Genomic DNA, 13,617 nt, shown 5'->3' with positions numbered 1-13,617 from the left:
GTTAAGTATAATCATAGGGCAACAACACTATGTCCACCAGTTTTGACAAATCTTTGTCATGCAGAAATAGTAAAAAAATTACTTTTGTTACTAATTGCGCAAAGAATATCATTGCTCTATGCGACCGGTAGTACGGATTTGAACTTCCCTTTGTTCATCATCGGATAGGAACAGGATACAACTGTTATGCCATTTTCCGGGAAGGAATGTTTAAAAGTGGAAAAGTTCTGAGGGTTCACCTATTGGAAACGCACGTAATACTTTCTAACACGCGTACTTTATTCATTTTCGCACAACCACACGAAAACACGGGGTGAAAAATAGCTCAAAAGACACTAAGAAGATGCACGTCTAAACTGAGGGGTGGACACGCGGCTGATTTTGGATCTCTCCAGCAGAAGTAACTCAAAAGAGTAAGGTCAAGGGACAAAACAACTGAAAGTGCGGAATCTACAACCTCTTCAGACAAAACGAATTTTGGCAACAAGCAAGCTTCAAACCTTATCGTTCTGAGGGGATCGGGTGCAGTCGTGTGATCGGGGCCTACGATTCTTGGTCCATGACACCTACATTCAAGGTGGGTTTTCACGTTGTTCGCCACACGAGTCAATGCGAGATGATACTAAGTCCACACTGAAATAGCTCAGGCCCTTTTTGCCTTTATTTTGCACTGACCGCGTGAATAGCGTGCCCCTTAAGCGTAAGTAGTACATGGAAAAGCTGATTTGAAGGAGTCAGAACTACTGTTTTTGGTTAAGAGGGAAATTATAGCAACAATACTAGCAGAATAACTTAAGATACATGCATTTTTCTATGTTAATACAAATACAATACCAGGTTTATGCGGTATCCTTTGGAGGAATTCACACATACTGAGTGGCCATGGTAGCAAGTGTATTAGAGAATTGAATCGTTTTGATAAATAATTGATTTTGCATAATATGTTATGAAACATTGAGTAACAACATACCAAAATGATTTTCATCTCTTAAAATAGTTTCCCTGTAAGGTCTAAAAGTCACCAAAATGTATTATTTTTACGTAGGTGATTCAGGAAGTGACCTCCATTATGGCGGGGCACTTATAGTAAAGAGCGGAGTAGACTTTCTTCCAGAAATTTTTGCCCAAAGGAATCAAAATGTGAGAGTGCTGTATTGGGACATTATTTCTATATATTTGCAATAGCAATTCAATTTTTCTTAGGTCCAAGGTGGCAGTAGGCCAACTCCTGGAGGCAAGCACCCCGCTGAGAAAGTATGCCTGGGGCGCAGTTTCACTGTTATTACATCACACAACCTGTGATTCAACAAGCTCCCAGCTCTGCTAGACAGAGTGTCGTACTGTCACGCGTGTGCTGGTTATGTCACAAAATGACATGTTCTGCCATAGAAAATTCAGCTAAATGCGAGATACAGGAGACATAAGACTTATTTGGACAAAAAGATCTGTCAACTGCAGACGTTGGCGTGAATTGTGATGTATACGGACTATATGAGTAAAGATGCTATGCGTCAATGGATCAGATTAAAAAAAAAAAAAAAAAAAATCATGATGAAACAAAGAATGGACAAAAAGATCTGTCAACTGCAGACGTTGGCGTGAATTGTGATGTATACGGACTATATGAGTAAAGATGCTATGCGTCAATGGATCAGATTTTTCAAAAAAAAAAAAAAAAATCATGATGAAACAAAGAATGGTATGCCTTTTGTAGTTAGTGTTATCAAGAAGATCGACGACGAAGTTGGTGAAAACCGACAATTCATAATCTAATAAACTTCGGAACACTTTCCGAACAGTAAGCTACTGAAGTTCTGTGCTCGGTGGGTACCAAAAATTCTGACGGAGACCTAGAAAACCAATCGAATAGGCATTGCTTTAGACTTTTCCGGTACAACACGGAAATGAAGGAGTGTTTGACGGAATAATCACTGATGACAAAACTTGAGTAGCGTATGTGAACGCTGAGACTAAACAATATTCAATGACATTAGGTTATACATATTCTCCAAACAAGCTCAGGAGATCCTGTCAAACCTTGTCAGTGAAAAAGGTTACAGCAATCAAGTTTTGGGATGTTAAGGGAACCTTGCTTCTCCAACCCATAGAACATATCAATTCTGAGGTTTCACTGTAACACTTTGAAGAAACTGAGAGACATCCAGAACAAACGCCGCGGGTCTGCTGATATCTGACATTGTGTTCTTGAATGAGAACGCTTGCCCTCGCAGTTCTCAGTAAACACAATATCAATTGCGCGAATTCAAATCGACATCAATCCCAAATATCCCGGGGTTGGCTCCTTCTGGTTTTCATATGTTTATCCACATGAAGAAGGGACTTGCGGGTTACTACAAATATACTGAAATAGTATCCTAATACAGTACCCCTCACATCTTTATTCCCTCGCGCGAAAATTGTTGGAAGAAAGTACAAAAATGTTTGTACTCCGCCCATTACTACAAATGCCACGCCACAACGGAGGACACTTTCTGAATTACCTCGTAATAATAATATATTTTCGTGACTTTTAGACCTTACAGGGAAAATATTTTAAGAGATGATCATTTTGGCATGTTGTTACTCAATATTTCATAACATATTGTGCAAAATCAATTATTTATCAAAGCGATTAAATTCTTTATTATAATGTTACTTCCTACCATGGCCACTCAGTATGTGTGAATTCTTCGAAAGCATACCGCATAAAATTGCATATCCATAATTTATTTTTCCTAAGATCATGACACCGTTTTAATCAATATTCATAAAAACTTAAGGGCTCGTCCGGGATTTGAACCTGGGACCTCTCGCACCCAAAGCGACAATCATACCCCTAGACCAACGAGCCACTTCATTACTTGTTTTTGATCTACATGGAGAAAAATATCTCGTGAAAGTGAAAGCTCCTTGTTATTAGATCACATCTATAACCTGTGGTGTAGTGTGACAAATAGCAAAGCACGTTTTCACATTGAAATCGGATTTTTTAAAAATGATCTTATACAGAGGGTATATAATACACGAAATGCGCTAAATTGAATTTAAATTGGCGATTAAAATTGGAAAGAGTTTCATATCTACTTTTGAGTCTTTAAAAAAATCCTGTATATACAATGTTTTATTTATTTTTAGAGAGAGATCATAATTCTTTTAGAACAGGCACCACCACTTCAGTCTTCCCATGACTACGGGTCTGATTATAGTTAAACAAAAATTAAAAGTTAAGGATAATTTTCGGCCATATCTCATTAACCATATTGTGTGTCACAATGAAAGCCATATCGAGAGCATATTTCAGAATCTATATCACTTCAATGAGAAGTCTGATCAATTTTTAGGTTTACAAAGAAATTAATTTTTTCTCGAAAACTACGCTTGATGTTTTACACTTACATATATCGCCCTGTTCAGCTCAATAAGATTTATCAATTGTTATATATGTAAATCTCACCTTTGGTCTTTTTTTTTAACGTTAACAATTTTGTAGGATAATTATGCATGCAACTTATGTTAAATATCCCTTCAGCTAAGTAAACTAACTGTATGAGCTATGGAATCCGGAGATTCAATGCCGCATTCACATAAAGCTCTCCATTGACTTCTGTTCTTAGTAAACTGGATCCAGTTTTTATTTTGTATTCCTATTTCTAGGATATCCATGTTAATATTGCCTTTCCATCTGCGCCTGGGTCTTCCTAATGGCCATTACTGATTGGATTTCCAATTAAAACTTTTAAATTGTTCCTACTTTTTTCCATTCTGGCTACATGATCGACCCTCCTGAGCCTCCTAGACTTGATGACCATAACAATGTTTGGTAAACGTATACATTATGCAGTTTCTTCTCGTTATGAAGTTTCCATCATTCCCCATTCCCGTTTCCCTTGGTTCCGAATTTTATTCTGCTCAGGATCTTGTTCTGAAATACTTTCAGTCTACTTTATTCCCTCAGAGTAAGCAACCATGTTTCGCAACCATATAGCACAACAGGCATGATTATCGTTTTATATATTTTAAGCTTCAAATTCCTGGATAGAATTCACGACGACAAAATATTTTGAACTGAATAATAACACAATTTCCCTGTTTTAAATCGACATTTAATTTCTTCGTGGATATAATTTTGGTGTGTTAACATTGGTCCTAGATATTTGAGAGTATCTATTTTGTCGAAAGTATTATTTGCTACTTTGACGCACCCATAATTCGCATTATTACGATCCCGGCACACTTCCATGTATTTAGTTTTCTCTGCATTTACTTCCAAAGCCATTCCTCAGCTAATAATAACAAAAAATAATAAAATAAAATAAAATGATAGAATTGAATATGTTGCCTCTTTAACGACAAATGTAACACTAATGTTCATCTAGAGTCTATACAGTTCCAGGTTATTTAATACTTATAAAATACTATTAGATAAAATAATAGTTTTTTTTCCCCTAAAAACCCTTTCGTATGGTCCTCCGACAATTGTGATGCCGTGAGTTTACGGGCGGCTCCAAAGATGCTCTTCGGTAGGCCATGTCTCCTCCTCAAAACAGAACAAACTTGAAATTGAATGGTAGAGCTCAAGAATATTTCATTATATTATGGCTTCATTAATGTGTTCGTAATATGCTAATATTGTATCCAGTATGATTTATTGTCTTTTGTGGTCATTCTATTGTTCAGACATAACAAGTTGAGTGTTCTTTCCTACAGAAAGAAAGAACGTTCCAAATTGATTCATTAATCTGATTTTGTGACATTTTTATTTGATTTCATTTCTGATGTTCAGTTAACTAAATGTCACATCGTTGCTAAAATATGCTATACTTCATCTAAAAAGCAACAATGTAAATATTTTCTGTATTCAGTTGCGGCTCCTGAGGAAAGTCACATCGGTAAAAAAAAAAAAAAAGTTGTTATTACTGCAAAATAAGAAAAGAAAGGTTCAGAAAATTGTATAGAAAACTTTATACATTTGGTAAGCTTACTTACCTTACGTTATAGCGATAGCATTTAAATTTTATTCGATGTTACTTTCCTCAACCCTTCTAAAGTAAATTTATGCTCTGGATATTCTTAGACCCGAAGTGTTTAGTCTAAATTAACTGCCAGTAGTATTATGTTCCGCCTCTATTCGTCAAGACGAAGCTGAAATCTTTTGATTTCAGTTTTTACATCCATTTTCAGCAGCAAGGCTAGATGAGAAGGGGACTGGTGTTTGGAGTGGGGTTTGAATCACTACTCAGACAGTAAGTATGTGTGATAGCCATTCAGTTACGAAGGAGCACTCCAATGCTGAGCGACCCTTTTCTCTTTACATCTGTTCCTTAAATGTAAAATCATACTAATTTTACACTACCAGTAAGTTGCAATGTAATCATATCTCAAATATGCATTTACATACAGCATATTTTCGTAATGTTATGTAATTATATACTTTTATATTGATTTCGCAAATGTGGAAATTATTAATCTCATGTTACACCTAGGAATGTACACAGGACATGGATCCTAGGGTACCGATCCCCCGAAATCCCTACTTTTCTGTAAAATTTAGTCTAATTATTGGCGTGATGAGTGTAAATCCTCGTATTGAATGTGGACCCCCTCAAGAAGCTTTGGATCCATTGCGAAATAAATTCCTGCGTACTTGCCTGGCCAACCAATCTTACATTACAGTTTTGAAATATTATTTTATTAAGTATCGAAGTTTTTAATTGAATTTTCTCATTCACCTCAAATGTTTCATTACCAATCAGAGCTACCCAGGGTAAAAGACTGGTGCCACTCCTGCAAAAATTATGCTAGATGACAATATGTTTACAGGTTATTGTATTTTATTTATTAGTATTTGTAAATTCTAGTGTAGTTTATTTTCTAAATTTACAATATTTTTCATAGCATTTGCATTACTTTCTAAAATTCAGAAAAATGAAGGAGTGGGAGTCTTATGATAGATCCAAACTACATGAATTCCATCTGAACTCGTGCCCAGGTCGCCTGACAATTCATTCTTGTGTTCATTGAGTTGTATTTATGCCTATTGTCAGCAGAGACGTTTTATAGGACTAGAGCTATAGTTTAAAGCGGGATATGAACCACTGTACTACGTTCCATGTTCTTCCACCGGGACAGACCCGGAACGTTGTGCACTAAAGCCACACGTATTAGCCATTTAACCAGTGAAGACGGCTCATTCTTAGATTCTTTAATATTTACTGTATATGAACCTTATTTTATTCCCTTAATAAAATGTACTTTATTTCCAAAAAAAAATATGGGCAATCAAATTTTTAAATTACTTAAAACTTTACGAAAACTGGAATTAACCGATTGGTTAGCTTTTTTGGTTTTGGTCTTTCAGATTCTCCTGTTAAGTCATGTAATGCAGAGGATTGCACCTAAATTGTAGATCCATTTGTAATGTGGTTCCGGTACACAAACAACACGTTATAACTTCAAACAAATAACAAACTGTTTAGAGCTATAATAATAATAATAATAATAATAATAATAATAATAATAATAATAATAATAATAATAATAATAATAATAATAATAATAATAATAATAATAATAATAATAATAATACAATAGTACATACGAGGCTTGTTAGTTAAGTAATAAGACGAAACATTGCACAAATCGACAACGCTGCTCCCTTCACCTTCACAGAGAGCTGTTAACCCTTGCCATCATTGACTCAGTACATGTTTGAATTTGCTCCAGCTGCTACACGATTGATGAGACCATCTGAAGTGAGGTTGTGTTTGTGATGCATCTCTGTACTTTACGAAAATAGAGTGGCAATGAAGTTTGAGTAACATTTTTTTTCTTTCTTGGCGATTACACCATTGTAACTTATAAGAGGCTTATGGAGAACGTTCCCTTTCCATGGCACAAGTGTTCAGATGACACAAGTTCGTTTAGAAGATCAGAACAAATGGAAGACAAACTTCTTGAGGGAAGACCTTCAACCTCAACAATGGATTTCAATGCAGAATGAAGTCTCTCTTGTGAGGTCAAATCATTGATTGACGGTGAGAATGATCTATAGTAAATTAAATTTGAACGTGTTTACTGTCCATGAAGTTTTAACACAGGATTTGGAAATGAAAAAAGTGTGCACCAAGATGGTTCCAAAAATCCATGTCACATGGCAGTCTTCATCAATGAATTTTTGGCTCCAGAAAGCATTCTTCTAGTTCTTTAGCCCCCTATTTGCCGAATTTCAATCTTCATGACTTCTTTTTATTTCCGTTGCTCAAAAACTACTTGAAAGGGCTCCATTTTAGTACTTTGGATAGTATCCAGAAGAGCGCAACCGAAGAGCTGAAATGTATTCCAGTATTTATTACCAGTGTTTCACATTGTATAACTAAAAAAACAAAGGGCTCCTCTGGGACTTGAATCTGGGATCTCTCGCATTCCAAGCAGTAATCATACCCTCAGACCACTGAGATACATTTAACGTAACACATTAATGTATTATATTTCTTCATTAACTGAAAGGCCATTAACTAAGAAACTTTCTACGCCACATTATATTTATTCCTTTATCGCTGAGTTACGGAGAATAGACTTTTCCTTCTTTGAGCTTCTGATTAAAACATCTTGTCGACGCTACTTAGCACTTACATTAGCTGAAAGCCATCCACCCTAAAGAAAATCGTACCTAATTGGGTTTTTCGGAAGTCGGGAAACAGTTACATTTTCTCTAGTGAATTCCAGTTTCGGATCCAGGGAGGAGCGATCGCCTTCCCCCAGAAGAGAAAACTTTTTTACTTTGTATATAAATAAAACCCACCCCAGAGTTTGGAGCTCTAAAAAGTAGCTCTAAGTAGCAGTATTACAACCCCTCAGAAGTCCTCCTGGATTCGCCCCTGGTGGATTCATTTCATGAGAGTTCTCCTGGAGATGATTTCCTTCTGAATGATTTTTCCCGAAGTCAAGACTTGGCTAAATCGCCTCCTTGCATCCAAAAAGAGATCAAAATTCTTTCTATTTCATGAAAAGCAGTAGCCCCCTTTCTCAAATTTAATTTTCTTAAACACTTCCGTTAATGACTTCCCAAAATCAAATCCCCGTTAAACTATTTCTCGGATCTGAAAACTATGTATCTATGATGGATCTAAACTCCTTGAAATGTGTTCCCTCGAAGTCGAAGCTTAGGTGGGTGAATCGCATTCGCACTTTGGGAAACGGGAAATTTTACGTCATTTCTCGAAAAAGATTAGGAAATCAAATAATAAAATAAAAATAAATATATTTAATTTCTATTTCCACGCGAGAAGATTGAAAAAGGTCATTTTGTCAAAAGAAATATTACACAATATTTTATAAGAAGATTTTAGGATTATGAGGATCAGAGGGACACATTGGTAGATTGTCTTCGTCAGAGTGGCCATTTTAGATTGATGTCTGACCGTGAGCTCTACTTTTTCGTAATGCATAGTCATTTAAACGACATTATTATTATTATTATTATTATTATTATTATTATTATTATTATTATTATTATTATTATTATTATTATTATTATTATTATTATTATTATTATTATTATTAGTAGTAGTAGTAGTAGTAGTAGTAGTAGTAGTAGTAGTAGTATTTGATGATTTACATGATCATAGGTTTAAAGCAGAAACTGAATTACATTTTTTTTAAATGATCCCAAAATGTTCGAATGAAGATTTGAATGCAGAGAAAAGGGAAAAATTTCATTATTAAACCCTCCCTGACAACCTTAATTATGAATAGGTATTTCTTAAGTGTGTTATTTTGGCTTCGTAAGAATCATTCCCTCCCTTCACCCAGGTAATAAAGATGGTAACTACCAACCTGATACCTCAACCCCATCTCCAGTGTTACAAAATCATAGAAGAGATCAACGCATGCTACTAGCAGTCCATTGACTAACGTATTGTAAAAAAAAAAAAAAAAAAAAATCAACTTTCAATTGGCTCATTGGTCTTAGGGGTATGATTCTCACCTAGGGCGCGAGACGTTCCAGGTTCAAATCTTAATTTTGATGGAAATTTAGTTAGGTTTATAAGCATCATTTACGTTCATTGTCCTTGTAAATTTTAACATGCCAGAGATGCCAATGACGAAAGCGAGCGACAAGTAAAAATTGTATGATTTTGCAAATTAAAAAGTAGAATCTTGTTACGGGGAGAGATTCAGAGTAAAGTTTTAAACATATTTTGAATGACAGGAAATTAGCTTGCATGTCCCTGAAGTTTTACAATATCAACAACGTTAATATTGATTCATGTAATTTCTCGCTTCTGATATTATTCAATGAATTTAAGTGTGATAACATCATACTTTTTAAAGTAAAGTTATCAGAGATATTTAAGAAATAGTACTTGTCGAATTACCTCTTACCACAACAAATATGTTTCACGCAAAACGTTAAGGGCTCGTCCGGGATTTGAACCCGGGACCTCTCGCACCCTAAGCGAGAATCATACCCCTAGACCAACGAGCCAATGGAAAGCGTGCTCTCTCATAATATTTATTACGACAACTATTGTGTATACAGTACCTTTAATATGTGTTGAAGAAAGTGTACTCTAGTAGCAAAGAACCGTAACACTTTCTCCTCGTGTTGACGTCTGCGATTCTAAAGTAGTAGAAGTGGGAGGAGCATCAGGTTGGGAGTTCCTCATTACGTGGTGGAAGGGAGGGAACGGAATGCTTCTCTTCTTATCATATCAAAAAGTAAAAATAATACACGTAATATGTAAAATGAAATGCCTATTAGGTTTACCTACTCTTAGTTAAGTTTATCAGAAAGGGTTTTAATAGTAGACTTTACCCTTTCTTATACGCTCAGAACTTCGTTCGAGCAAAGTTATTTTGGAATTGAAATCTTTAAAATTAGTTATTAAGTTTTTACTTTGAACTATGACCATTTCATAAAACATCAAGAAAGTGTAAAAAGCCTGTAAGAGTGTTACATGTAGTGTTGCCTAGAAGACAATAAAGAAGGTTTTCCTTTCTCTTGTTTTAAATTTTGTAGACGACTCATCTTATCTTGATCCTTGAATAATTCTTTCTCTTTTTCGTCTCGATTCTCGAGGGATTTCTCTTGTCTAATGTCGTTCTGTAAATTTGTGTCCTGACTTTTCTCTTAATATTCTCTACAAGTTATCAGAATCCTTCTGCGTCACGAAGGATGTTTTATAAATTTATTATTATTATTTATTATTAGAGAGCGGTGCAGCATCGTTTCTAAAAATGTAATTGTTATAACAACCAAAGTTGAAAATATTTATTTCCGGGCATAAAACGAACTGAAAAGAACGTACTTTGTTGCACCTTTTTCGTGAATGTTGCACCCTTTTTGATTCATAAAATTTTCCTTTTTGTTACTTCTTTTACCCTTCAGCACCTTTATTGTCTCTTTTCTATCTTTTTTAAAAAAGAAAATTGGACAGAATAATATGTTTTATTTTCAACCTAGTTTACGCATAACATTCCATAAATTTAGACGCGATATTGTCGGATTTTCTAGGGATAAATTTGAACTGAATTTGCGAAACAATCCGGACATAAAAACCTTTGCAACGTCAACTGAACTTCCTGCCCTTGCGCTTACAAGATGTGTACCACTGGTTCCCGTTGATGTCGAGCGAAGTTTCTCCACAGGCAAAGATCTCCTCAGCTCCAAGCGACAGAAACTAACATTTGAAAACATCGAAATGTTGTGCATAATCAAGTATAACCAGTTTCTGAAAGCCAAAAAGTATGTGACGGTTTCTCAAGCCACAATATTGCTAAATTAAAGTTTTCACTTTTTTAAAATGCGTAGTTGGTTTTAACCACAATTTTATTACAAGAATGTTGAATGTTGTACAAGTTTGGGATTAAATAAAACTATTTTGCAATTTATGCCCAATATTTAAAGCCAAGTCTTTAACAATATTTGTTGGTGTAATGAGTAGAGAATGTTCGTGTAACTATACTCTATAGCTCTTAACAAAGATATCCTATTAGCACCTTTTTGAATGATTTTTCAGCCCCTTTTATTCCCTTTTTCCTACCACATTTTTGCACCTTAAAATCCGGTCTTTATTTATTATTAAAGTATATTGTGTACCTATAAACGCTTTTCATTCTATTCGTAGAATCAGTTTATCAAATTATAGTTTTTATACTATGAATCCTGTAACATTAAAACAATGTCTGAGATGTTAGACTTGGGTGAACTGTTGCCCACGAGACCTCTGAAATTTCTCGTCCCAAAAACGAGCCGAGAATTGTTTTAATTTCTCGTCTCGACCTGAATTTAAAAAACTTATTTCTCGCCTCGTTTTTAAGGTGAGAATCGGTGAGAAATTTCTCCTTTTGGGACGAAAGGACAGCATAGGATCGCATCAGTTGAAAACAGTCATTCTATCGAACACCTCCAGTCTATTGATATTTCGTTCTTTTTTCTGCTGTGCAGATCAGAAATGCTAAATCCTTAAAAAAAAAAAAAAAAAACTTTGTTTTAACTTCTTTTCCAAGATCCATAATATGACTTTTTTCTATCTACTTCCAAAATTTGACCAAATTATTATTTTAAAACTTGTTTGTTCTTAGTAAGCTTTGTTGAACAAACTGATGAATGGGGATGTTCGGTTGTATAAAGCGGAGTGTAGTGTAACGGGTACTTTGGTCCTAGTTCGGTTGCGCCAAGTTTTGTAAAGGTTGGTTTTGGTCAAATTTATTAGATATGTAAATTTGACCTCGATTCCTGAATATGAACATGTGATAATTATCATAATGACATGCATTATGCTCGGGTTCGCCAGATCTGAATAAATTAATATGTAAATTTATATTTGCCTACCAAGGCTGGTCTCTTGATGGTTTGTTTCCGAAGATTGCACCGGTGCGATAGTAAGCTAAATCATGGAAAGCTGAAGTTAACGCCGCGGGGCTTGAACCTCAGGTCTCCAAGACTAATGTTTAATTAGCGATTAACAAAGCGTAGAGAAATTTAAAGGTAATATTTCTAATGATATACAGATCTCGAAGTCCTACTTTTCCCCCAAAACGGTATTACCAGGGCGCTAGGAAAAAGTAGTTGCGCAGCTAATTAGAATTTAAATAAAACAAAATAAACATATGTTTTACGCAACCTCCACAGAACGGTCACACGCTGCAAAGCTGAAAGAAAATTTTCTCGCTAATGCAGTATTTATGGGACAGACTGTGCTGTCTACCACTTGGAGAGGTAAGTGAATTTTTGAATAAAAATTCAATTGCTGAATAGTAGTACAGATTTAGTATGGTAAACATCAAAAGACTTGCCGCGCCTTGATAAGATAGTTTATCGCTTGTTTAATTAAGGATAAGGGGGAGTATCGAAGGAGGTGATGCAATAGGATTAGGAAAGGGGAAAGGTCAATTGATTGATAAAGAACACGTGATGTGTTTCACAATGATAGATGACGAAAGGAAAGGTTGAATGACCACTACGAAGGTCACAGTGGATGGTCCCTGGAAATGGCCCCCAGGACCCAAGATTGACCCCTGTATAGGGACCACGTTTTTTTAGGGACACCCTCCCCCTGTTTAATGAATTTTTAAAAAATATGAAATTATATTTATGTGGACACAGGAATTGAACTTGGGAAAATAGGAAATAACTTTATTTTATTTTATTGCATTATTTAGCCATATTTGATGTCCGTACTAAAGACGGAGTCTTGTTCTTGCACATCCATCACCGAAGAACTTAAGACATGAACTGAGGTTTTGCGCGCTTTGAAAAACCGGATGAATTGACCTTTGTACGATTAGATAAACTTGTTGAACGACGAATCATCATGTGATAAGTAATTGGGGTCATTGATGTATGACTAAACATCATGTGATAAGTAATTTGGGGCTACAGCAGTATGATTAAGTAACATGTGATTGATGACTAACCACATTTGATTAGGCATAAGATGAACACGTGATGAATCTGAAAGTACTTTAAATACAAGTTCTAAGAGAGAAAATATATAAAGACACACAATGCAGTCGTATGAGAAGAAGGATTACTGCGATATTGAAGCATCATTATCTGATGTTGAAACAGAATTATATGAATCATCTTCAGATGAAGAATTTGATATTGATGAAATAGATTCATCAGTATTAACAGTTTCAGAAACCCCAGCATCATCACCATCAAGATTTTGGAGTTTAGACTGTTCTTGTAATAGTCAAAATGTGGACCGAGAATGTATAAAGAAAGCTATTGAAAAATGGGAATTTAACGACACGTTAATATGTGATGGTTGCAGAGAAGGATCGTATCATGTGTATGCGCATGATTGTATGAATCTACCCCCAAAATCATTGGAAGTTCGTGCTTGGAGTGTTATAGCAAGCCCTAGTGTTGAAGATGATGTGTTTTACCTGTATGCCAACACCCACATTATTGGAATACTAACAAGAGAAAAAATTTATGAAGCATATTTGGAACTATTAAATGATACAGACTATTTTCCGGAATTACTAGAGGTTCTATTAAGAAAAGACAGAAGGAAAAATGTATCCGAATAGTGTGAGAGTTTTATGTGTGTTATGTAGTGCTAAAAATATTAATGTGAATTGTGTATTAAAAACAATAAATGT

The 13,617-nt window shown here is 35.1% G+C and overlaps 1 protein-coding gene and 1 non-coding gene across 3 annotated transcripts in view; one reads left to right on the top strand and one right to left on the bottom strand.

Moving 5' to 3' along the window:
* Positions 1-13,617, top strand: part of LOC145671617 (cysteine-rich secretory protein 2-like) — a 242,389-nt gene that overhangs the window by 91,239 nt on the left and 137,533 nt on the right. The window lies entirely within an intron of this gene.
* On the bottom strand, positions 9,416-9,487 carry TRNAP-AGG (transfer RNA proline (anticodon AGG)). The gene has a single exon. It is a non-coding gene; the product is annotated as a tRNA-Pro (tRNA).

The sequence above is a fragment of the Thermobia domestica genome, chromosome 2 (assembly GCF_964235325.1).
Source record: "Thermobia domestica chromosome 2, izTheDome1.hap1.1, whole genome shotgun sequence".
Lineage (NCBI taxonomy): Eukaryota > Metazoa > Arthropoda > Insecta > Zygentoma > Lepismatidae > Thermobia > Thermobia domestica.
The sequence above is the reverse complement of the archived record's forward strand: the minus strand, read 5'-3'. Positions and strand labels throughout refer to the sequence as shown.